Genomic DNA, 27893 nt, shown 5'->3' with positions numbered 1-27893 from the left:
GCACTAATTTTCAGTATTAATAAATGTTTCTGAATCTAAAAGAGTGAAGATATGCTGTAAGTTACTTTGAGAATTAATACTGTTGATCTCACTACACTCAGAAGTAATGCTGGCTCATTCTGCTCACTGCAGCTCAATGGGGTTGGTCCTTGTCCATCTGGCTGGAAAAGAGTGGTTTCCCCTTTAAGCCCTCTTCCCCTGCCCCTCCTCTCCCCCACACACCTCACCCCACAACTAGTAGCAGAGGTGGAGGAAAGTGGAATGTTTACCTGTACAGAGCAAATAGGAGCTGGACCAGGTCAGGAGAGGGTGCTGCTCTTCCTCCTTATAGGAAGATTAGAGATATTTATATCCCATATCGCCCTGGTAAAGCCCTCTTTTACCTGGTTTGTGATGACAGCACCCACCCACCCTTTACATTTCCAAAAGGACTCTGCTTCCTCAGGACCCACTGTGGGCAGTATACTAGTTGCCCTTTTTTTTTTCTGTGGGACTGGAAAGCAATTTATTCCTTACCTTCAGATTGACCAAAGCAGGGTGGGTTTTTTTTTTTTGCCTTCCCCACAGTAGGTCTGGGACCCAGTCAGGTGGAGTAGGTAGGTTAGATTATAGCGTTGCAATCTGCTATGTAAAATTTGTGGCAGATGTCCAGTGGAGGTACTCAGTAAGGAAGGGATGAAGTTCTCAGATAAAATGGATTTTAAAAGGATTTGAAGTAAAGCTGAGGGAGCTGAGTAAGGTGGGGGGTGAGACAGTTGGGGCTCCTACATCTGTTACAGTGGGGAGTTGACCCTCCCCCTTTTAGGGAGCTGTGGAAGGGGGGCTTCAGAGATCCTATCACAGGTACAGCATGGGGCCAACCCTCTCCTTGTCTAGCCCCATTTGACTTTATATGAGGAGAGGGCAACAGGGTCCCAGAAATGGGTCAGGGTCGCAGGTTGGAGACTCTGTGGAAATGATTAAGGAATGATAAAGACTTGCACTGCATCAATTTGTTGCCAGGTTCTCCCAGATATTTTAAGTGAATATAGTTGCAACCTAAACCACATTCATTGCCTCCTGTCTTTCTTCCCGCTGATGTATCCACATGTGCCCCAGGGTTCCTTGCTCCTGCCTCGGCCCATCACACATTTCAGCAAAAATTAAAGGTTTCAATCAAAATTGCAAGCAATGTATTACAAATAAGCACTGCAGCACAGTGACACCAAGTTGCCTTAATTTCTTTTAAATTCTTAGGTTAGCATGTGCAAATTATCCTGAATCAACTTAATCTCAGCACAGATTAGACAATTCTCTATACCGTGGCATTCCCCCTAACATTTTGCTGTGAACGTTGTGTCTACTTCATTGTGCAAACCTGGGGTATAAAACACCTAATCATAATCTTACACATTTGTTCTCTCTGTGAGAAGAATCTGCCAATTCTCTGGAGAATATGCTGGATCATTTCCTCTCTCTAAGCTAGTCTCCACTAGGTTCACACTGTCTGGTAGTTCTGTAGAAGAAATTCATACAATGTATTTTTTTCAACCAGAGATCTTATTATTATTTTATAATTTCCTTGCATAGTGTCTACTGGGGATAAATCTAGTTTAAACTACCTCCAGTTCTTGTAGTTTTATCCACTCCAAGGAGATACACAATTCTTGCCTTTCTAACTTATATTTGTAATGCAACATTTGAAAGATTTCTGCTCAGTTTCGTATCAACACAATTTAAAAAATAAAAAGATAGTAGTGGATACTATTTATTCTTCTACAACATGTTGCTGCCCTAAGTTCCTCTTCTCCTCACAAAACCTAGATGCTAGGCACAACAGAGATTATTTCAACATTGCCATCTGTCTCCTTGGCAGGCTTTATACCCAGCAAGTGGCTGTCAGTTTGCTGGTGACTTAGAAGTTCCCTCCAGATGTATTGTACCACAGGCTGCTGATGGGTTGCCTTTTCTTTCTAAACGCTGTCCCCCACCCCAGTCTGGTTTTGATTCTGAATCATCTGAGCATGTTTATCCATTTAAGAATAAACCCGAATGACATATTAAACTACAGAAAACACCAATAAGGGAATAATATGTGCCTGACATAAGCCTGGTATGCGAAAACAAGAACATTTCATCCTCAATTTGTTTTGTTATAATTTGTTATTACAGTGCATCAGGGCAGCATTCAAGCCCCCATTTTGGACACTCTCAGTACAGCTGGTCAAAGGAAGCCAAGCTAAGGTGCTCTGGAGGAGGAGGTGGCGGTGCTGAGGCACCGCAACCTGTACAGTAGCTGGGAACAATATCTTGGACATTAAGGCACATGGACCGATAGCAATGAAGGCCTATTAATTAGGGTATGGTGACTGATAACAGCAGCTAAGGACAAAAGCCTTTTAGGTGTGGCAGCAAATGATTATCCCCCTCTTATACCTTCCCAGAATGAATGAGGAGGGATAGATCACTTTAGCTTGTGTATAGTGTCCACAGTCCTCCTAAACGTATTTTCAAAACCATCAGTACACTCACACCAGAAGAGGGCTAGCCTCTTTTTTTAAAAAAAAAGATATATTTTACTCTTTGATGGTCTAACTTTGATTTGGACGACTTGCTCTCCTCCTCAAAAGAGGAAGAATTCCTTTGGGGGGTGGGGATGGGGACGGGAGGATGTATGCATTCTCAGAGGAACTAGCATGTCTATTGCCTAGCCTTTCTGCACTGATTTGTCATGCTGCAATGCATGGGAACCAAGTACTAAGGCTCACCTGCCTTGTTGTGCTCTATGACAGTGAACAGGGGAAACGATGCTGAGTTCATTTATTTATTTATTCCCCCTTTGGGAGTTTGTCCCCATAATCCTGATTCAGACCAGGAAGCAAAATCTCTCTGTCCCTTTTAAGCATCTGCAAGATAAAGTAAGAAAGATAATTATTATAATTCTTCAATAAAATGTTTTTCCCCTGAACACTAATAATGGACTTTTGTTTATATAATCAGAACTAAATAGCACTGATCGTTGAATAAGTGTGATTGGAAAACAATATGTAATCTGCTTCATATAATGTAAACTCGCTTCTTCTGTCTACTTTGTTTTCCAGCATTTTTTGAAATATGTATGATTTCTTCATTCTTTATCCTCTACACCTAATAAATGTATTTATTTACTTTTAAAAGTTATTACAGTTTTTAGATGTTCTGTATGAAGAGCACAGTCATTGAAATATTTGTGAGTACACAAGGTGGACAAAAGACAGGAAAAGCTTTCTTTACAATGAGATTTAGTGGATGGAAACATTGCAAGCACAGTTTTGATATGAAAAGCCAGATCCTCTACTGTTGTAAAATGGGCATAGGTCTGGCGCAAAAAGTTTGAATCTGACTTTTGTCACACTGTCTTTCGGTCATTTACAGTCAACCGAAGTATGAAACATTATCAAATATCTATTTTATTGGTGGTTGGGGTTAAAGTAAATCAGTGTTGATATTTGATGTTTTACAGTCATTTCTATCTTTTAAACTAATATTTTTGAATGATTAATACAGTGAAGACAAAATTTGGTGACTAGATATCTTCTATAGAGCAATAATTGGTGTTAAGCTAATCCATCACTCAAGGACTAAATCTGCTTCATTTTTACTCAATTTTGTTTGACTACAGTAAAAACATTTCCTCACTTGTACTCTCCTTCCCACAAATTTACAAATTGGAAACACTGTGCAAGTGGTTTCTGAAGATATTACTTCATTTTCTCCCTTTGCATATTAATGCCATGTGTTCTTTTTTGTCTTGTCCCAAACCACTGATGCAATGACCCTTCAATATAAAAAAGTAAACACACAGGTGTAGAATTACCAGCACCACGTACAGTTATTAGTCCCAGATCTTATTTAGTATTAATAGGATGCTCCGTGTGGTTGCCAGCCACAGCAAGAAGTTATCCACATTCCTAGCTGTAACAGTATCTCCTGGAACAAAGGACATCTAAACAAAACCGAAGAGGATACTTTCTCTCTCTCTCTCTCTCTCTGTTTCTCAAGGACATACAGAAAACTGTTCACAGAAGTAACACATGCCTACCTACTCACCGGTAATGAAAATCACCAGGAACAGAGACACAGGATTCCGATTTCAGATACAGCTCAGTATCTGAAGCTACTGCAGAAGGAACTATAGTGAGAACAAGACCTATGCGATTGATCAGAAAGCCACTGAGGTTCAGACGATAGTTATTGATTGGTTATATTAGTTATCATCCTCAGCTTGCATATTTTAGTTGCATTTGATATTTTTAAAGGAAAGATGTAACAATAACTACCGGAGTCAGTGGATGCTGACTAAGGCTGGTTGAAATTTTTCCATTGAAATTGTTTTGTGACATAACGTTGAGTTTTTGATTAAACAAATTCTTTTTACAAAGAAAAAAATTTCCCAAAAAAATTTAGATTTTTTTTTATTGAAAAAGCAAATACCTCCAAACTGAAAAGTTTTGGTTCAGATCTGCCACCAGGGTGCCTCATGGCCATTATCATTTAGTTGTTTTATGTCTCCCTTCTCTTCCATGTGCTTGGCTCCTCACCAGAACTTCATCTCGCATGATGCATCATGGGAATAAGACTTCCATGATGTGCCACCTCCCCTCACCAAGAAAGAGGACAGTTGTGCACCCAAAGGAGAGGTAATCCATCCAGAGACCCTGGCTTATATGGATGGGAACATGGGGCACCTGAATGATAAGGCCCATGAGCTACCACAGTGGCATTGCCAAATCAAAATATTTTGGTTTTCAGCTAAAATATTTCAGTTTTTGATGTTTTTCAAAATTTTCTGTAAAAATACCTCCCCTTTTCCGATCAGCTCTAATACTGACTTCTGTGATCTGACTGGGATGTTTGCTTTTTAGAACGTGGACTGGAACTGGGGCCAGGAACTGAAGTTTGATATCTTGTCAGCATGAGCATAAAGAGTCCCTCAATAACCTGTCCTATCTGTCACGTTGTTCAGCATATGAGAGACTTCCTGGCAAGATCATTTCTAAACAAGGAATAGAGTATTGTAAGTATGTGTGCTGATGAGAGGGAACTGTATCACTTTTACCCTGCGAGTCTGGTCTCTGTCCTAAAGAAACACTTGGGTGACAGGTTTCAGAGTGGTAGCAGTGTTAGTCTGTATCAGCAGAAAGAACAAGAAGTACTTGCGGCACCTTAGAGTCTAACAATTTTATCTGAGCATAAGCTTTCGTGGGCTAAAGCCCACTTCATCAGATGCATGCAGTGGAAAATACAGTAGGAAGATAGATAGATAGATAGATAGATGTTGCCATACCAACTCTTAACGAGACCAATTGATTAACATGGGCTATTATCAGCAGGAGAAAAAAACCAAAAATCTTCTGTAGTAATAATCAGGATGGCCCATTTCAAACAGTTGACAAGAAGGTGTGAGTAACAGTAGGGGGAAAATTAGCATGGGGAAATAGTTTTTAGTTAGTGTAATGACTCATCCACTCCCAGTCTTTATTCAAGCCTAATATAATGGTGTCCAGTTTGCAGATTAATTCCAGTTCTGCTGTTTCTTGTTGGAGTCTGTTTTTGAAGTTTTTTTGTTGAAGAATTGCAACTTTTAAGTCTGTAATCGATGTCCAGGGAGGTTGAAGTGTTCTCTGACTGGTTTTTGAATGTTATAATTATTGACGTCTGATTTGTATGCATTTATTCTTTTACGTAGAGACTGTCCACTTTGGCCAATGTACATGGCAGAGGGGCATTGCTGGCAAATGATGGCATATATCACATTGGTAGATGTGCAGGTGAATGAGCCTCTGATAGTGTGGCTGATGTGATTAGGTCCTATGATGGTGTCCCTTGAATAGATATGTGAACAGAGTTGGCAACGGGCTTTGTTGCAAGGATAGGTTCCTGGGTTAGTGTTTTTGTTGTATGGTGCGTGGTTGCTGGTGAGTATTTGCTTCAGGTTGGGGGGCTGTCTGTAAGTGAGGACTGGCCTGTCTCCCAAGATCTGTGAGAGTGAGGGATCGTCCTTCAGGATAGGTTGTAGATCCTTGATGATGCGCTGGAGAGGTTTTAGTTGGGGGCTGAAGGTGACGACTAGTTGCGCTCTGTTGAATGCCACCTCAGAGTTACTCTGGTTTTCATCCCCAGGAAACTATGGATCATTGGTACAAGGGTGCTCTCTCTTCACTTGTATCCCTGTTTACTGAAGGCATTTGTTAGGAGGTAGTTATTCAGGTTAAGACACTTGTCATTACCTTTGACCACACTTTTTTTCCACTGAAAGCTGCATATTGGAAATGTTGGATTATTGAAAAATGTTCTTTTAACTTGTGCAGTTCTCACAGGCTGTGCCATACTTTTCCCTAGTGACCTTCACAACATCACCTCATTATTTTAACTCCCTCTTGAATGGCTCTGAAGAATTCTTCTCTATCACTTACAGCTATTTCAGGACGTAGCAATGATTTATTTGACAGATTATGTTTTGAGGAGTTTCCATTCTCATGCATCATCTGCCTATTAAGAATCCCATTGTAAATTTTTGGGTCATCAGCTCATCATGCTTTTCTTGTGATGGACTTAAGTTGTGGAGTTCACTTCCCTTGAACTGCATCTCATTAAAATTTCTTTACACTTTTTAATGAAAAATCCCAAAAAACTCCCCTCCCCCCACTTACATTCTTAATATGACAACTATTGGCCTCGTAGTCACTGTCCCCTCTTGTCTCTTTTCCTCCATGTTAAAACTCAATAAGATAAATTGAGAGTCTAAGATTTGGGTTCACTTGTTATGTTCTTATTGTACCGATACATTAGCCTAGTACTTGTACAGCAAACCGAATGCCTGTGTATTTGGAAGTGCAGATTTCATACATAAATTATTTACTCTTTGATGAAATATCTACAAACAAAAACAAAATAATCTCTTCAATTCCCGTTGACTAATTGGACTGTTTAACTGGAATTCTAAACAGAGTATGACACATTTAAAACCCACAATGTATACAGATAGAATTTTTATAGAAACCATGCCACAAAAACAGCATGGTCTCTACTGGAGAAAAAGCCTTTGTTCTCATAAAAAGAAAAGGAGTACTTGTGGCACCTTAGAGACTAACAAATTTATTTGAGCATAAGCTTTCGTGAGCTACAGCTCACTTCATCAGATGCATTCAGTGGAAAATACAGTGGAGAGATTTATATACACAGAGAACATGAAACAATGGGTGTTACCATACACATTGTAACAAGAGTGATCAGGTAAGGTGAGCTATTACCAGCAGGAGAGCGGGGGGAGGGGAACCTTTTGTAGTGATAATCAAGGTGGGCCATTTCCAGCAGTTGACAAGAACATGTGAGGAACGGGAATGGGCGGGAGGGAATAAACAAACATGGGGAAATTTATTTTTTAAGGCAACAATGTACATATCTGAGGTGAAATTCTAGCCCCGTTGACATCAATGGCAGAACTACCACTGACTTCAGGATTTCACACCGAAGGAGAATTTTCAAAAAAGCCTAAGTGATTTCAATGAAAAAAATCAATGGGACTCAATTAGGGCTGTGCCTAGAATTGAAATCTAGCCCATGATGAATAGTATCTTTCAACTAGGGAAATAATGACAAGGTTGTAAAAAATACGGGTATTAATTAAAAAACTGTTGTAGAAGTAAATTAAGTTACACAACAAATTCATGTTCTGATATACATGCTAAATCCTTTTCTTTACTTTAATGAACAATTACGAATTGTACATATTTTCCATAGTAGTCAATATTACACACGCTTTGGACAAATTCTGCTGTCATTTAAACCCCAGCTACCCTACTGATGTCAAAAGATTTTCCACAGGTTTAAATGGTGGCAGAATTCCCTCCTTGTAAGTATTTAGAATTGACCTAGACATCTAGCTGAGAGTCTTTCCAAAGAGCTGGAAGTTTTGAACATGAAATTTTTTTTTCCTTTTATTTTTTCAAGAAATTGTTCTTCAAATGCTGGTAGCTTATTTCCAACCAATATTTAAGCTTTTACAAAACCTTTAAAAGGGAGGAGGAACCGACATTGCCTGCTCAGTTCAAATGACTGTTTGGAACTTAAGTCATTTTAATTCCTGAAGGAAATGTCCAAGTATATTTAATGATTATATGGTTGTGCCTAGTAATGTATTAATATCTCTAACTGTAATTGCCTTGATTAAGTTCTAGTGTTCAGACAATTCTTTCTTACTGCATCTACTATTTACTTAATGAATAATACATTCTCCTGTAAAATAGATCTTCTGTGTCACACCTAAGCCTGTTAGAAAGGTTAATGCAGCATTTTATAACACTCAGGTTATGATGGAAAGTAAAAAAGCTATTCCGACAAGCAGAAATGTCAACACATCTCTAACAATACGCAAAATGACACAGAATGAAATGTTAAAGCTGTTAAACTCCCCTATTCCCCAGTTATGTGTAGAAATTTCTACTTTACTGTATTTGACTGTTCATAGCATTAATTTTAATAATAGGGCCCAAAATGCAAAGAGATCTACAAAAGTTGACCATTTCTACAATTACTTTGGTGGAACGCCATGCAGGAGCTAGGCTCTGTGCTTCTACATCCTTGTGCAGGATTGGACCTTAATCAGCAGTATGGCCTTTTTGGGTGAGAACATCATGACTTTCAATTCCCCAACTTCACAGCATGTTAAGTCTCAGCATGGATACTAAATTAACATATGTTTTATATTTAATTTAAAAAACTATCAAATTGCCAGTGAGACAATATATAACTTCATACACACAGTAGGTAGTACTCAAATTAAGTTTGCTTGATGTAATCCTGATCTCTTAAGATGCCTCCAAGAAAACAAGAGGTCTATTTAGGGAGGGGCACAGGAAATTGGTCTCCTTTCTGTGTTGGAGCAGTGAGTGGTGCTTATCCCAAAATAGCAATCACCACTTTCAAAAAGTCACACATCACAGCATCTTAATGAGCTGAGCAAAAGTCACAATAAAACATGAAATGAGGAAAGTTGTTAAATTCCCCTAGCCTCATGGTGAATCCCGGTTTCACTTACCTAGCCAATTTTTACAAAGCTACAAACACCTCACCTCACTCATCTGTGGACATTGAGAGTTAAGTCTACATGTTACAAAAATGTGGCTAAGGGTTTGATAATAATCACACATGGTTAGGAAGATCTCAGTTTTCTGTCACATCCCTAAGAAGGGAGCTGAATAACACAGTTTGCCCTATTGTAATGATGAGGCATTGATTCAGTGCTGCTTCCAAAACAGGTCACCTCCTGAATTACCAGCACCACTTTCTGAAGCACCTTAAAATTTCACTCAGTACTTCTCAACTGAATAGTGACTGAACCCAATCCTGTTTGGATGTGTGACCTGATAAGAATACAGCCAATTGCCATGGCTGTGCTGAAATGATGGAAATTTTAAATAAGTGGGCAACATTTTGCAAAATCTCCCTTCAAATCAATAGCAATTTTGCATAAGTTAAGATATAAGGAATTTAGCCCAAATTCTTTCAAATAAAAAAAGCACAGAATAACTCTCTAGAAACAAAGAACTTGGATGCTGATGTGACCTACAGTATAGTTTCACCATTGGCTCTGTACAGTGTCTCAGAGGGATCAAGTTGTCATCTATGGAACTCTTATCAGTGATCTGAGTAACAGGAAAACAGTAATTGCTGCCAGATTGAATTTGCAAACATAGTTTTAATGGCATGTAGTGCTGATGCCCTTTGCCACTGTTTTGGATGCCAGCTTTGAACTACATGCACTGAGAGTAGTACTGTAATAGTTAATAAGTCACATTAAGGACTTTTTTTTTTTTACTATATATCAGATGTTTTGTATGGGAGTCCTCTAGGCGATCCGTCTAACTAAGGAAGCTGGTTACTTTAAGATTGTTATTCTGTGAGGAACTATACTTTTAACGTCAGCATTCTACATTGTTTCAATTCAGTTACTATGGAATGTGGAAAATATTACACTATAATCAGAGCACTAGAATGACTGTCTTCCTAGCAGACTTTCAGGAAATGTTGAAACCAACTTGGCCCTCTTCCTCTGTGACTTTAATCTAAGCGAAACAAACCCTCAGCCAAATAGAACAGATCAGTTAATAAAGCCCCATCTACCTAACTCTAGAAGTGCTCTGCTTGAAATTCATACTTGCTTGTCCATTTCAGGTCTCTAATAATGAGCATAGATATGTTTTTCATTCAGTGACAGAAATGGCGGTAGAGAAGGAAAAAGATAACAAATGATGAGCTTGTCTAGTCATTTTAATGGGAAATTATGAGAAAACTTTTAAGAGAAAAATCCATCCTAAGATATTTCATTGATTTTTTTCATAGGATTGGACATTAGAGGACATTTCATTTCTGTAAGATAAATATTGCTTATGAAAGTATTTTTAGAGGTAGACAGAATCAATCTGAAAGAGTATGGAGATTTACAAATACAATGTCTTCACAGAGGAATGTTTTAATCCAGCCTATTTTCCAATCAATGCCCTGGTGTTGAATAATACAATTCCGCAGAGTAGCGTTCTTACTGGATCCCTCAGAAATTTGTTAACTGAGATATGGTACTACAGCATTGACAGACATTGTGACAACCTTTAAATCACACACTTTAGTGCTGAATAGGTCAGATACTGGAAAAGGGAGACTGGCTGGCAGCCAGGGAGATCATTATTTCAGTGGCTGCTCATAACTAGCTATTTTATTAGTTTCAGATTTTCATGATAAGGCTGTTTACCCAGGGACTTTCTCAGGGGGACCTCCAACTGCCCCAACCCACAAAAAGCCCAAATAAATGGCTGGGAGAATGGAATCTACAGAGAAACTAGCAGATGTGGCCATTAGTGAATGTGAAGAATAGAAATGCAGCCTCTCTTCTAAATAAAGAAAAGTCTGACTCTTTCTGGAGCAGCTCTAGCACCTATGAATAAAGCTGAACAAATAATTGATTTTTCAGAGGCCAAACTGGGAAAAAAATTTAAAAAATCTGCTCCGTTCCAAGCAAAACTTTTTTTTGGCTTTTTCTAACCAAGAAGGAAAACCCCACAAAATATTATTTACATCCAGTGGAAATAATTTGTTCAACTTGAAACAAATATTTTTTTCATTTCATTTTCTGTCTTGTTTTTTTAAAATAAGCATAGCTACATTTAAAAATGAAACTGTTTCAAAATGAGAAATCATAATTTTGAAATGACTGAAATGAACCATTTTGACTTTTTCTGAAACAATTTTCCCTTTTTCTTCCAGCTTAAACTATTCACCAACTTTGACCCAAATCTGTGAATTGTTTTGGTTTCCCAGAAAACACATTTTTGGCACATTTACTATTTGCCTAAATAAACAAACAAATAAGTAAATTTGCCCAGCTCTATCTATGAGTGCTGAGGAAAACTTAAAAATTGGTATGGATGTGTTCATGAGAGCACAGATGTATTTCTTTGTGATTCAGAGAAGACTGGATTAGATCTGGTAAATTTAAAATGGTTTTAAGTGTACTTTGTGCATGCACACTGAATCCTGTTATTGGATAACACTAGCAATCTGCCATTGTTCCATTAACACTGAATATGCATATGTCTATTCCTACAAACGGAGTGAAAATGTCCATTGAGACAGTCTCTCAGCATTCATTAGGATAGATGAATGTGTGCCTAAAAAAGCAGAATAAAATTTTACTTCCAGTAGGTAGTGGTTTGTGACTGTATGCATGGCAGGTGGCAGTGGCTCTTCTCACTTTCATATGTAGAATAGTAGTTTACTCCACGAACAGTTTTCCAGAAATCAATGTGGAATACGTACTAACTAATCAATACAGGTTAGCAGTTTAGAATTAGGCCCAGAAATTTTAGGTGCAATAACTGAACCCATGTAGCATTTTTTTTTTTGAGAATTATTCTTTTTTAAACAAAAAGAAAAGGAGGACTTGTGGCACCTTAGAGACTAACAAATTTCTTTGAGCGTAAGCTTTCGTGAGCTACAGCTCACTTCATCGGATGCATACTGTAGAAAATACAGTGGGGAGATTTATATACACAGAGAACATGAAACAATGGGTGTTACCATACACACTGTAATGAGAGTGATCACTTAAGATGAGCTAATACCAGCAAGAGAGTGGGGGGGGGGAGAGAAACCCTTTTGTAGTGATAATCAAAGTGGGCCATTTCCAGCATTTGACAAGAACGTCTGAGGAACAGTTGGGGGGGGGGAGGGAGAGGGGGAATAAACAAGGGGAAATAGTTTTACTTTGTGTAATGACCCATCCACTCCCAGTCTCTATTCAAGCCTAAGTTAATTGTATCCAGTTTGCGAATTAATTCCAATTCAGCAGTCTCTCATTGCAGAAAAGCTCCATGTGCATGTATGTTTTGGGGCTGAGTCAGGTAAGAACTGATTCTCAACACATTCTCTCAACCCCCCATAAAGTAAATATGTTACTATAATACAGAAAAAATATACATGATATAGTCTTTTTGATCAGAGTTATAAAACTTAAGTCTTTGCAGCCTTCATTGCCTGTAAGATCCACACCTAGTGTACTGGACTCACTCCTGCAGGGGTAATAGGCTTTGTGCTAGGTTGTGGCTGACTATGCACATGTGCCACCCTTTTGTTACAGTGTGGTGGCTACACACTGTCCCAGTCCTGGTATTCTTTAAGCAGCAGGAAGGCAAATTCTAGCCTAGTATAAGATTCCCGGAAAGGATTTTGGAGAGAGTTGGAGTCATGGCCATTCCATGCCTTCCACTAGATCTGAATCAACTGATGGAGAACACACACTGTATCTGTTAAAACCTGCTCTGGCATGTGCTTTCCCAACGAAAAGAATTCTGGAAGAATTCTTTCTGAGTCAGAGACCTTCTATGTCCTACTCACCAGCGAGTGCATGTAATGGATTAACAGCCACAACACAGTTCTTATTATTCTAATTAATAGAAAACCAACACTTTTCTATCTTTCCTGCCAAAGAACTATTGTAGTAAAACCAACTCTGCCCTCTAAAATTGTATTCCATTGTTTTCCTACTAGCTTTGCACTATGCCAGCTGGTTTTCTCACAGCAATATGCTCTTGAATTAGATGATTGATTTAATAACCTAGCCAAGAACTGCAGTTCTAAATGGCTGCAGAGTGCTTTGAAGTATAAACTGCCTTTAAAACAGATACTATTAATAGTAAGTAGCATAAACAGGACCTCTGATTCTCTCCAGTTGCAGAGGTGAAAAATATACAGTTTCTAACACTCTCTATTGTTTCAAAATTAGTACTAAAGTGGAATTTCAAGACACAGCTTACTACAATATTTATGCAGCTTTAAGAATCATTTTTAGATAGATAGGTGAACAGACAGCGACTTTGTTAATATTAACCTATAATTTATCTGAAGCCAGAAATAGTTTAATCAAATATTCAAGTAGAAACGTAAGCCCTGTGGTCTGAAGCTCTACGGAGTAAGAAGCTCTCAGCATCCACCTGTTGGTGAACAGGAGGACGTATAGCTAAAGAGAGAGCTGCATTTGCATAAACTTTCTAGCCAGAATTCCTCAGGGACACTTTGGGAGGCACCATAACTGTACACAAATGCAGAATTGGTGCAGTAGTGGAACTAAACAGAGAGAGGGGGAAAAAGGGGCCTTGATATATGGCAAGGAGTCTGATCAAGGGTTTTACTTGCTACTGGTTCCCCTCTGCTGAGGCCCCTGTGCTGTTGAGAAATCATCACAACAAGAGATAACAGACTGAGGTCTTCTTTGCAAGAGCTGTTGCAGAGGGCTTCACAACAAGAGGTGAGGCAGAAGTGGTGCCTCGAGGGGGTACAATGGAGAGAGGGCTCTTTGCTGAAACCACAGAGGACAGCAGCAGACTTGAGTTAACTTTGCTGAGGACCCTCCTACTCAGCCACGAAATAAAGCTGAAATCAGTACTGCTGGGTCAGGTGGTGTAGCCTCAGGACAGGACCAGGCAGAGCTTCCCAAGGGACTGGAGACATCTGTGCCTGAGTGTATTTCTGAACTCTGAGACTATGCTATCCACTGATACAGAATTCTGAGTGGGGTTTAGCAGATGGGGAAATGACATGGTAAAGGAACATCAGCCTATTGGACGTTCACACAGGCGACTGAGGAACAGAGTTAACAGACTACTGCCTAAGTTACCAAGGGGGTGTTTTAATTATTCTTTTAGTCATGTTATTGTTGTGTTCCCTTTCCTGCAAATAAAGTTCTCCTTGTTTCATACAAATTCTGTGCTTGTGAGTAGAAAATATTGTCTATTAAGAGCACCCACCTAAGATATTTAGTGATCTCAGATATTCTGCATGGGGGCTCGAGTTGGTGGTGTTTGTTAATTTTAATAAAGACCTCTAGCTATCTGAACCTGGCCCTTGGGTCTGCTGACAGCCTCGGCAGATTGTTACAGAAACATCAGAGAGTTGAGGGACTAAATACACTGACTATGAACGATGAAATCCGTACACCACACTTCCAAAAATCCCATGGAATTGGACTTTGTGGAAAGAACTTCACAAGATTCTGGGGAGTCGGAACTACCTTCAGTAGCCCCTCACTCCAAACACACACATGGCAAGGTCTCAGGGCTCTACTGAAGGCCATCTGCAGCTCCTATTCCAGCCTGTATGCTGGAACATTTTCCCACACTTTCTTGTGCCAGAATGTTTTAATGTGGAGATTATTATTCTTTTATTTTCTACATAGCCAAACAGTTAATTTCTTCTAGCTGCTATTAATCCTCCCACCTTTCTTGTTGTATACACTGTTCCATTTTCTACCTCAGCAGTGATTACAAAAGGTCACTGTGAGGATGGTCAGTCAACAATGGCAAAACATTTTTCAAAGTTTACTTCCTGCTTCCTCTTGGGAAACACATTTACACTTTTGCAAAGGAAATGTCAAGAACCAGCCCAGTGGCTTGCTGTGAGAATATTGAGGGAGTACCAGATTTAACACATGCCTACCCATCCATTGCTCCCAGGCACTTGGGGGCCTTGTGGAGATAACTGAACCAGTACTCATTAATGAGGCAAAACTCCTATTGTAGTTAGTAGGAATTTTGCCAGAACAGAGATAGTACAAACAACCCTTAGATTGCACAGTAAAGGTGATGGCTACTCACGCTACAAATGTGTCTTTTTGGCCAGCCAACGAATGACAGTGATGTCCTTACAAGAGCTGGCTTGCCTACCTTCCCTGCTGCAAGATGAGCACTAAAGGATATTCAGTAGGTTAACATGGTGAAACAATGCGCTTTAAAGCAGACATGTGATAACTGGTCCCAATCCTGAGGAGTTTTTAGACCAGCTTTTGTGATTAACAAGAAGACACTCTAACATGCTTGACTGGTGCATAACTTCTACTAAAGAACAGGGCTATTCAAAATTTAGAAAGTATTCCAAAGATAGACAAACTATATTGTCTTTGTAGATTTTAATTCATTAACTATTTTTAGGGTGTGGGGTACATTACTTAGATGACTGGAAGCTTTCATTTGAATTTATGAAAAGGTGCATGTGTGGGGAAGGGAGAGTTATATCTAAAGTTGTAAAATGCTTTGTACTATATAATCTATTTGTTTTTTGAAAAAAAAAATCCATAAAAATCAAATACAGAAAAAGCCTTGTTTTGAGAAGCAAGGAAACTATGCATGACTGAGATTTCAATGAGGTTTTTATTTGCCAAGGTGAGTGTTTTCTTTCATAGTACAGTTCTTTGAAATTGGAACAATAAAATAAGCTCCAAACCCCTCCAAAACCCAGCCAACCAACTAACAAAATTGACTATCTGTCCATATTTTCATAGTATTTTACAATTCAGCTGATCAATGATTAATAGTAGATTTCTTTTGGACAAAGAAATGGGTTTATGGTGCTTGCTGATATACACAAGCAAACTTGTTTGAGCAGTTGAATAATAATAAACAATTTATCAAAATTAAATTAAAATTTTACATTGTTTGCAGCTAGTTTAGTTACCCACTCAATGACCACGGTAATTCCTATTAGCAGCAATAATAAATTTTTATCAGTGGAAAGCTGATCATTTTAACACTTTGTTAATGATCACAGTGCAGGTCTAAACTACAGACGGGATTGACGCTCTGAGATTGATTCACCGGCGGTCGATATAGTGGGTCTAGTGAAGACCCACCAAATCGACAGCAGATCACCGTCCAGTCGACCCCTGTACTCCACCCCCCTGACAAAAAGAGTAAGGAAAGTCGATGGGAGAGTTCTCCTGTTGACCCCCCATGGTTTAGACCCCGTGGTAACTCGATCTAACGTACATCGAGTAGGGTAGCGTAGGTCAGCTTACCGCGGCAGTGTAGACAAAGCCAGAGCTTCAACAAAGCCATGTGATTCTGCAGACATGTCTCCATATTAGCCACACAGGAAAATCCTTGACTATTTACATCTATTGACTCCGAAGGCGTGTACAAATATCTTATAGGTAAAAGGATTTAGCCTGACGCACAGCCATTCAGAATTGTAAATAACACTCTGTGCTAGCTTCAGTTTCCTGGAGAAATTCCAGGTTGGGTAATTACATTCTGCTTTCTTAACTCCAGCCCCTTACAGTTTGTTATGTTATTCCTCACATCCTCTTTAGAAGAGTGGATAGTACTCAGCATGCTTTTAGGATCTGATCCTGCTCCCACTGAAGTAAGCAGCAAATGCACATTGCAAAATTGTGCAGGATATGACGCTTAAAGTGCTACTGCATTTAGAAGAGTCTAAATTTCCATAACTACCGTGATCCCTCTTGTGTATGATTTTGTTACATTTGTAATAATGCTTTGGGGTTCTTCCAGGTGAAGGGCATTATCTAAGAAAGAAAGGAGCAAGTTCAGTGCTGATTTGCACTCCGACTCAATTCCACGGGGACAGATTCTGATGGCAGTGCCAGATATTATATCCAAAATAAATCTATTTACTTAAACTACTAATTTAGCCATTGACTTTCTGAATATGTTGTAAACAGACATTGAATTTGTCCCAAGATGCTTTGTATTAAAATTAAATGAAATAAAGTTACGAGCTTCATTCCACAAATTTTACAGGGCACACTACAAAAAATGGAGAAGAAAAATTATGTGTACTTGAAGATGTGGGCATGTTGTATGTATGTGTGAGAGGGAATGGTATTGAGTATTGCGTTTGATTATACAATAAATCCACATCTTCTTACATCTGATAGAAAGATTCAAAATGAAGGGGGTTATTTGGTTCAGAACTTTCAACTCTTTTGGAAAATTTATTTGACAATAAATAAAAATGCCCTAGGGTGTACAATGTATCTGGAGCTAACTCTAATGCATGGGAACATTGATTTAGTAATCCTACCACAAAATACAGTGATTTACTGTCTATGTTTGAAATACAGAACTCTTGCTTCAGTTGTGTCCCAGAATTTCAATATTAAGGATGGTTGCTTGAACTTAGACCACAATAAAACATCTGTTCACAGCTAAAAAATATCCATTAAGTTGGCTTTAGTAAAATTCTAATATCTATTTAAAAAAAATAAGCAATAACCAAGGTAGGAATCATACATTTCCTTTACGCTAAATTACCTTATTTGCACTATGATCAGGTTAGTGTACGTAAATTAGCAATGATTATATTATAAACAGTTTATGATGCGATACATGGTTACCTTGCATTACATTCTAAATACTTAAAATACTTTCTTCACTGAGATGCTATCCTCCCTTACTAGTTTTAGTTTGTCACTGTACTACAGATGTCTGCATTCAAACACAAAATTAACTACAGCTTGATCTAGTTAGAAAATAATTGATGAATTCCCATAGCCAGCACCTCTAAAGAGGCATTGCAGACGAAAGGAGGGGGATGACAGCTCTCCCGGAAAGAGTGAGACTGTCTTTCATCTATTGTTATGTATTACAACTTCTGGTAAGGCAGGTGAACAGACAAGATACTACATTAAAATATCTTTTCTGGTTAATCAGTTATGTAAGCAATACTGTATCAATGGTACCACAGTATCAAGGAGTCAAGAGAAACTGAGTATTAAACCCCTACTGTTGTCCCTAGTCCAAAAACATACTTGCTTTTTAATAGCAAATCCCTATATATATGTGGATTTCTGGCAACAAAACAAAACAAACAAAAAACAACAAAATTTAGCATTCCAAGACATATTATTCATATGCAGACAATACATACTAGCATTTACAGTGGAAGATGGACAATTTAATAACCTCTGATTAATTTTTATTTTAGTTTTATCTTTACATTGTTTTGAGATTAATGCTCTATTCTATTAGTCATTTTTTTTTCATTTTAAAGTGATAAAAAGGGAAATAAAACCACTAGTATCATTATTTAACAGAACTGAAATTGAAAAATAAAATCTGTTCTGGGTGGGGTGATTGCCGCAGATAATTCATTCTGGAAAAAAAGCACTATACGCCTAATGGCTAATACCAGCAGTACATTAGTACCAGTAATTTTGCCTTTCCTAGGTTATGGAGGAGCAAGAAACACTGCAATGGTAGTGTTGAGACAATGTGTGTGAAGGGAAACAGGGGTGCAGAGTCAACCATGCTAGAATCATGTCAGGCACTTCCATACATGCAAGTTTACTACTAGACCAGTATCAAACGCTTGCTCTTCTTTAAACTCCTTTGAGCTTTTAGGATATGATGTCCTAATTATGTGAACACTCAATATACACAGGAATATTATTTGTTCACAAATATTGTGCATGAAGATTTCATGCATCACTTTGAATGTTTACCCCTAGGTGTTTTATTACAGCATGACATGGGAGAACAAGATACAGGGCCCAATTCTGTAGTCAGTCTCAGAGCTAATGGGAGTTCGCCTTAGTAAAGACACCAAAATTGTGCTCATAGGCCCCGATTCCACCACTTGCTACATGCAAGCAGACTGCTATGCAATGAGACACCCCCTGAAGTCAATGGAGCTTTGCAGTCGGTTGAAACATCAGGGCCTTAATTGTAACAGCTGCCTACAGATATAATTGAAGCCACTGCATATTTACTTTAATAATTTACATATCATAATTACTAAAAGCTAAGTATTGGGAGATTTGTGAAGTCTGAATCATCACTACTTGACCAAAATAGCTCCCCCATCTGCCCCGCCTCTCATGTTTTATTCCAAGCTAAACAAGTGTTTAAAATAATGTTTAATAAATCAAAATATGCAATAATTGTAGCAGTAAGAAAGGTCTATTTAACTTTAGTTACTAAAAGCAAAAATCTAGTTGGTAAGACTATATCAGTTACTGCAAATAGTTTATATTTCTTAATAGTATTCAATTGCCTACTGTAATTATACAATAAAACAACCATTTGCAAATGACTTTACTTAGAGAGGAAATATTTACTGTGTTTGTTTCCCAGAGAATAAATATTTGCTATACAAGATTTTAAACTAGTCCCAGGACTTTGAAATATTGATTTAGAATACTGGTAAAATTGCTCCTATGACTGGATTTTTTTTAACCATCAGAAAAAAAGTGATTGCAATTTTAAGTAATCCCACTAAAAATTCTTTCAAATTAATGTTAATAAAATGCCTTAATTATCGTAAAAAAAAAATCAAGCTTTTAGTGTCTTCCCAAAATAAGCTGAAATTACTAAAATGTATATCTCTTACTTTGAAATGTAATATAAGACAGTCTATTTTTCCAGCAGTATTAGTGGTAGGCATGTTTAATTGTTTCACGCCCCTTTGCTGCAATTTGTTGCAAAGACCAGTGTTTAAGGTATTCTCAAAACAAGATTTACAAGATACACAAGGGAGTCTTGCTTTGTAAAGTCCTTTGATGAATGGATTCAGATGACCCTTGAGGGTCAACTGGCAAGCAGAATCTGAGATTTGTATGTTAGGTACAAAAAAAATTGAATGGTTGTAAATATCCTCTTCGTGGCTTCCCCTGGTTTAAATTGATTGGTGACAGCAGTATTCATAGGTCCAGCTCCACAAAAGGACTTAGGCGTTTAAAGTGGGAGTTGAGAGCCTAAGTCTAAAACCCCTCCTTAGCTTCTGCCTAATGCTAGAAGCCCCTAAACTCCCTAGTTGCCTCACTATTCACTGTAAAAGTCCCCTAGGAGTCTAAGTTTCTGTCTTTCAGTACAGAATCCTAGAATATCAGGATTGGAAGGGACCTCAGGAGGTCATCTAGTCCAACCCCCTGCTCAAAGCAGGACCAATCCCCAACTAAATCATCCCAGCCAAGGCTTTGTCAAGCCTGATCTTAAAAACCTGTAAGGAAGGCGATTCCACCACCTTCCTAGGTAACCCATTCCAGTGCTTCACCACTGCTGCCTTAATCTAGGCACCTAGAGACCTATCTCACATCTAAACTCCAATATGGTCCTTAAACTTGGTACAAATAGGTGTTTGCCCAGCCATCTCAGCTGAGGAGCCCAATAAGATAGGCATGCTGAGAGCCTCAGAGGGGATGCAGAGCAGAGAAGGAGCCTTGCAACGCCTAAATCCTTTCATGAATTTGGGCCATAATCACCCTGAAAACATTTGTAGAAAGATCTTCAACATTTCCCACTTTTCACTTGTCTCTCCTTTCATCCCTGCAACTGTCCTGTCTTCATCGTGCCTACATTATACCTCACAGGTTTCTATAGCACTTTATATCCTGTCTAGGACTTTTATAAAGTTGACTATCACTGTGGTATATGAGCACCCTCCCACAACTTCTGCTTCAGTCCTATCTCTATGTTACATGAATTCCTGGAACTCCACTCCCATGATGCCTCAAATACCTTAGTTAGACCAGAGTCAGCTAATATCTGGTTCACTTCTGGCTCTTCTAGCTTAACTCTTCTCTTCGTTGTGTGTGTCCAAAACTAATAGATTGAGTGTTCGAAGTTTCTCTGCCTTTGTCCCAGAGTTTTTTTCCCAAGGTTTGTTTAGTTTCTAATGGAGTTGACCTGCTGTGCCCTGTTATGAAGCTGTCTTAGCTCCTCTATACTCAGCACTTTCTCTTCTGCCCACACTAGGATTCCTTCTCTTTTTGTTTATAAAAACACAGCAACTGTTCCCCTCAGCCAAATACCTTGATATTTCAAATCACTGCCAATCAAATACCTTCGTGAAGTGTCCAACAGAGGTTGTCACTTTTATTTTATTTTATTTTTATTTTTTTTATTTTTTATTTTATTTTATTCCATTCTACATCTTGTCATCACTTAAAGGGACAAAGGAAAGTTTGCTCCTAATTTTCTTCAGTAGCCACTGTCCCTTCTTTCTTAACCTTTACATGCAGCCCAGGCCATCACAAACTGAGAATTTCACAAATAGTATTTATAATCATAATTTGGATAAAGTACACTTTTTAGCCAGAAGAACAGATCTGTGAGTAAACTATTCCTTAGCAATATAAAGTGCAAGACTATCTACATATATAAATGAAGGCAGACTCAGCTATGATGACTTTTAAGTGACATTCACTGACCTAACTACTCGCTCAGTTATCTGCATTTGTAATTTTGCTGGAGCCCAGGTTAAGAGGATCTTCAATATTTGGCCCATCCTGATTATCTCTTAGTGACAGCTAGTTTTGTTAAAGATGTACTACTTTGGGTTGGTTTCTTTTGCTGTCCTGTAAAACAAATGGGTTTAATCTGCACAAAAAATGATAACAATGTTTTTTGCTCATCCAGTAAATGCCCAAACAATTGACCTGTCCCCTTATTTTTTTACCACAATATCTTTTTACACTCCATTTCCTACGAATTGTCACTATTCATCGGTGACGTTAATTACACTAGAGGTACGTACTGCAAATACATGTATACGTATTGCTACTATTAACATATTTAATTCTCTGCACTCATTTTTTAAACCAAAAGTTAACAGGCATATTTTATACCATGTGCTTCATCAAATGTAATGATGAACCACAATATTGTTAGGAAATCATGCATAAAACAATTTCCAGGAATATATTGACTATTATCATGCACAAGCTATGGCAGATGGCATGAGCATTCATAAATAAGTGGGAAGTTAAGGATGTTACCATGCCTGTGTCACTGTGAATATTCTTTGAAGAGTACATGTGATTCATTCAAAGTATATGAACATCCAAACTCAGAATGAAAAGTTAATGAAAGGATAGCAAAGATAGGAAATGAAGAACAAAGAACAACAAAAAGAGAGGTAAATGTTTTTGTTTTATTTTAAAAAAAGGACTACTCTTGTTGTTATACAAATGACTCACATCCTAGCCAAAGCCCCGACCTGGGAAAGTATTATTGTGAGTTGACATGGGTCTTTGTGCATGCACAGTGGGTCTATCCGTATGGAACCCAGAGCAGTAAAAGAAAATAACAGAATTTAGCCACACAACATATTTGATCCCAATCTGCATGGAGATTCTTTTGTATAATGGAAATACCTAGATTAGACTGCAAAACTCCTCTTGATTTCATTGGAAACAGGACTGGATACAGTATCAAAGAGAGGAAATGGTAAATTAACTACCAAGGAAGATTGCCTGATTTGATCATGAATATGAAATGTCATGTAAACTATTGTTGTTTCTTTGTTTGAAGGGCCTATTTCTGCACCCAGGAAAATTTCCCAACAAATTCATTCAACAAGAAAGGCTGGTCCACTGCTTGGGGAGCAAGCATGGGACTTGAGAGAGTTGAGTTCTATTCCCTGCTCCACACAAACTTCCTGTGTGACCTTGGACAGCTCAGTCAGTCTCTTTGTACCTCAGGTCCCCATCTGTAACTTGGTGGAATAGCACTTCTGTACCTGATGGGGTGGTGGTGAAGACTGAGGTGCTCACACACCACAGTGATTGAGGGCAAATAAGATAGATAAATTAACAGCTGGAGTCTGATCCTTTTGCTCAGAATGAATAATACCTTACTCCAACAATGAATAAAGTGCTCCTCTACATGAGTAAGGATATCAGAATCTGGCCCTCAGAAAAGCTAAGTGTTTCTTTAAAAAAAAACTGTTACACATTCAATGCAGGAAAAAGTAAGGAGTTTGTCAGTATTATTACTGGATGGTTTAACATATTGGCCAAGCTCAGCCAGTACAAATCAGCATAATGTCATTGACTTTAATGAAGCAATACTGGATTTAAACCAGCTGAGGATCTCTCCTATTATTTTAAAAGGCCTGATGCTCATATTTTACCATTCCACATTGTATATGGAATGATTTTGAAATATAAATTTGGGGAAGGAACAGTGTTGTTGAATTTACACCTTTTCCTTTTATCATTCTGTTGGAGTGGGCCAAGGAGACAATGAAGAACTAAATTACAAAGAAAGTGCTTTATGTAGCATTTAACACACCGTGTGGTATTTTATGATTTTTTTCCTTCATCACTTTTTAAAGCTTTATCTCAGGTTTTCATTTTATTTTATTTTTATAGGAAGCAAACTATACATAGTGGCAGTTAAAACAAGCTGAGTCAAAACACTGGAGACTAACTTTGCTTTATTCTAACAACTTGTAGTTTTTGAATAACTTGTTTTCAGTAGGTGTGAACAGCAGCATAAACATTAATAAAAACAATATGATTTAATGAGAGAGAATGGGAACAGTGTAAGCTGTAACACGAAATCTGAGAGCGGAACACATTGAGGAGAAGGAGTATTGGTACACAACTCTAGTAATGTATCTCCATTGGCACATGGCAGAACACTTACCTCAAGGTAAATTCTTTTCCAGAAGAAAAGATATTTCCTACTCAAAATCCAATTACTCTTGAACAGGATACTTAGGGACAGTGGTAGCAACTGATTTCCATTCGCACCGATGTACCACTGGCATTGTGTACAAGAGCATAGGCAAATGAAGGAGCTAGATTACTGAGAAATACCAAAGTATATTATATGTGGAGCTGGTTGAACACTTATGCTTAAGGTTGCCTGACCTGTTTCATTATTAGGCCCCGTGTTTTGTTGTTTACAACTTTGCCAAACTTTAAATATTCAGTCCGAAATTTTCCATACTGAGTTTCTGACTCAGCCTGAATTATTTTTTGGAAAGATTTAGCAAAAATGATTCTGAGAACAAGGTTAGGGGGAAATACCTTGTTTGGGCCATTTAAAAAAAAATTTCCAACATTTTCACTGAGAAGTTCTAGCACCTCCATGCTTTGGAGCAGGAAATTAAGTTTGCCAGGGAGGCTGCCCTGGTGTCAGAGATGTGCCTTTTGCCATCCCCAAGAGAAACTGCCTAAATCTGGAGAAGTTAGAAGCCCCTGAAAAAAAGTAATAATGGTTTGTACATGCTCAGTAGTGGCTGGTTAGAATTTAGCGACTAAAATCTCTCAATATTTTGTCTGTACTGAGCATGCGCCAGTCTAGGGATGTAGGGGCTGAGTAGGACTTTCTCAGGCAATTGCTGCTCCCAGCTGCTGCAGGCCACTGTGATGCTGGGCATTAGAACTAAGGCAGGGGTCCTGTGGAAAAAATATTATATGATCACCTAATTAAAGACTGTATCATAATGCATACACACAAGGTGGAGGGGTGAACTAAGATTATACAGGCAACATTAATTGTGGCTTTTCCTAACTTTTGACAGCTTTTGACTTTGCAACCATAATATTCTTTTAATGTAGTGTGTGTATGTCATATAAACAGATTACCATATACTGTAACAAAGAAGCATATCTTAGTGATACAAATATTTCAGTATTTTAATATAGAGAGTCCTTTATGTGTAACACAAGAAAAAAGATTACTAGAGAAAAGAAAGTAAAGTTAATTCATTTATATACAACATGGAAATAAGCCCTTACAAACCTGATCACACTAGTCCTGAAATATAAATGTTTAACTAACACTTGGCAGTTCCAATCAAATGCTGTAAAATACTCACACATCATTAAAATAAGCAGATTATAATGAATCCTGAATAAGGGCCCAGTCCAACTCCTATTACGAATAACGGTAGGGTATGCAGGTGGTGTTCCCATTTTGCTCCTAGCATGGTATACACACACTGGATATTATCCAAACTTAGCTCTTCCAGAGGACTTTCCTTAATTGTTAACTTAAATAACAAACAAATCTCAGCCTGAACGTCCATGTTTTTAGTTTCTGCCTGAAGGACTTCTGACTCTGCCGCTAGTGATCTCTGCCCTAGAGAAACTCTCAACCCTTTTATTTTCTTGAGATAGATATAATACTACTCACCTCTTCTGGCTGCTGGGAGGAGTCAACAAAATGGCTCTGCATCTCCTATATCATCCAAGCTAGCATTTGACAACCTGTCATAAGGAGTACTTCCATTGCCTTTAATAAAAGTTGGACCAGGTCCTAAAGACAGCATACAGGCTATTTTTGGCATACTCCCATGAATCTTTTGTTAGCTCTTCCCAAATGACTAAACCCTATTATACGCTGAATTCTATAAAACACAACATATTCATAATGGGTATAAATATTGAAATCCCATTATTAGATCCCAAGAGAGCCATATTCAGAAAGTTTAAGATGAAGGGAAGAACATTTCATTTTAAAAAGCACCTCAAAATTCAGAAAACTAAATCCCAATACTAAAAGGAAACTACATTTTTCAGAGATAATAATGATAATAAATCTAGTCCAAAAAGTCAGAATTTTCATATTTTTAAAAGTTCTTTGCAAACTTTTCTTGTGAAAACTTTTCTTTGCAAACTTTACTTGTGAAAGAAATTTGACCAGATCTATGTTGAACTGGCCAGAGGTACAGACACCCAAGATCAAACATATTTTCTTCATTCGATAAATTAAGAAAACTTTGAGAAAATATCAGTTAGCTAATTTGCCAGAAAAACTAAGAGTGCTACCATTTGCAAAAGCAGTTTGTAAAAACGGGAGTCATGGGGCCTCATATTCTGTTCACTAGCATTTATTGTGTATTACATGGACTGTGTTAGCACCTCTGTTGTACAATGTTGTGACGTTATTGACATGAACTGTGACTGTATAGATCATTGGTGCAAACAAGGTCCCATAATTGCACCAAATCTTGTACAAAGGAGGTCCAGTAAGGTGCCTATGGAAAGGTTATGATCTGCTGGTTATGATTATGCTATCTGGATGCATGTATCAATTTTGTAGTTGAAATTATGAATATTGGCTATGTACTTGTATATCAATGTGTTTGATTCCAAGTAGCATTAGTGAAGCATTTGGTCAGCTTCTTGAGAAAGGAATTTGCAGAGTAAGTGCCCAATCAAGAAACACTTAACTGACAATGGACCTTGGGAAACTCCAATCCACATGAGAAGTCTTCCTGGGAATGTTCAAGGTAGCATGGGAGCAATGGCCACTCTCCCTGTAAAGAACTGAATCATGCATGGACATATGACTTGCCCATGTGACTCCAAACTCCATCTTGCTGCTGTGATTTTCCACAGTAAGAACAAAGGGGTGTCCTTCCACATGGCAGAGGATATAAAAGGCCCTGGAAACCCCTCCATTTTGTCTTCAATCCTGCTTCTGACCTCCGGAGGAACTTTGCTACAAACTGAAGCTCTGAACAAAGGACTGAATGACCCATCCAAGCTGGGGATGTACTCCAGAGACTTGATTTGAACTTGCAGCTTATTCCAACACTGCTACAAGCCTGAACCAAGAACTTTGCCATTACTGTATGTAATTGATTCCATTTACCCAGTTTTAGCTCTCATCTATATTTCTTTCTTTTTATGAACAAACCTTTAGATTTTAGATTCTGAAGGATTGGCAACAGCATGATTTGTGGGTAAAATCTGACTTGTAAATTGACGTGGGATTGGGGATTGGTCCTTTGGGATCACGAGAACCTTTCTTCTTTTACTGGGGTATTGGTTTTCATAATCATTCATCCCCATAACAAGTGGCACTGGTGGTGATACTGGGAAACTGGAGTGTCTAAGGGAATTGCTGGTATGACTTCTGGTTAGCCAGTGGTGTGAGACCGAAGTCCTCTCTGTTTGGCTGGTTTGGTGTGCCTTAATAGTAAAGGAAACCCAGCCTTCGGCTATAACTGCCCTACTGTAAGCAATTTGTCCTGAATTGATACCCTCAGTTGTGTCCCATCAGAGCCAGCATTATTACAAATGTATTTTGCAAATGCAGACAAAGATACAGGCCTTCTCCCAAAGAATACACTGTCCAAACGATCTACCCCAGTGCATATATCAAGTACTTTCAATTTTAGGGGGCATAATGTTTAAAAAATTTGGCCTGAGGTATCCAAGTATTTTTTCAATATCAATATTAGTGTCACTAAACATTCACAAATGAAATGCTCTTGGAAAAAAAAAATAAAGAAAGGACAGAGTAGGGGAAAAAAAGAAGAATCACTTCTGTCTCTGTCACCCAAGTGGCCTATCATGGACTGCCCACGCCTTGAAAACCAGGTGTTTTTCTTGTGCCACTGTAGTTAAGTTGTTGGTTCTGTATTTATTAGTGTAACCGTCAAGGATGAATATCCCATTAGAAGCTACTTATACTTTATTTACAGTTTTAAGCAACTTGGACCAAGTTTTGCCACTGCTTAACATGTCTCTACATTAATGTTCCAACTTATCTTGCAGGCAATTAGGTAAAAACAGATCATCCAAAAATAAGCAAGACTCATTTCCAGTCTGTGAAGTCAAGTCTTCCCTTATGCAGGAAAAATCTGCATAGAGCAGGAATCTCTGCACATTTCCTGAATGTTTTGATTGGCATAGTTCCAGTTTCACTGTTCCATTTCAGGACGGGGGAGCCTTGGAAAAATGGTTTACAAACCATAAACCTCCTTCTTCCATAGAATAGTCTGGACCTTCAGCACCATACATGTGCTATATGTATACAGGCCTTAGCAATTCTGTATTTCTTCCC

At 38.2% G+C, this 27893-nt stretch overlaps 1 protein-coding gene across 2 annotated transcripts in view; it reads right to left on the bottom strand.

Annotated features, from left to right (window-relative positions):
* The window catches only part of ZNF804A (zinc finger protein 804A), a 235289-nt gene that overhangs the window by 136288 nt on the left and 71108 nt on the right, over window positions 1-27893 (bottom strand). The window lies entirely within an intron of this gene.

This window comes from Lepidochelys kempii, chromosome 11, assembly GCF_965140285.1.
Source record: "Lepidochelys kempii isolate rLepKem1 chromosome 11, rLepKem1.hap1, whole genome shotgun sequence".
NCBI lineage: Eukaryota > Metazoa > Chordata > Testudines > Cheloniidae > Lepidochelys > Lepidochelys kempii.
This window is presented reverse-complemented; position numbering and strand designations above follow the sequence as displayed.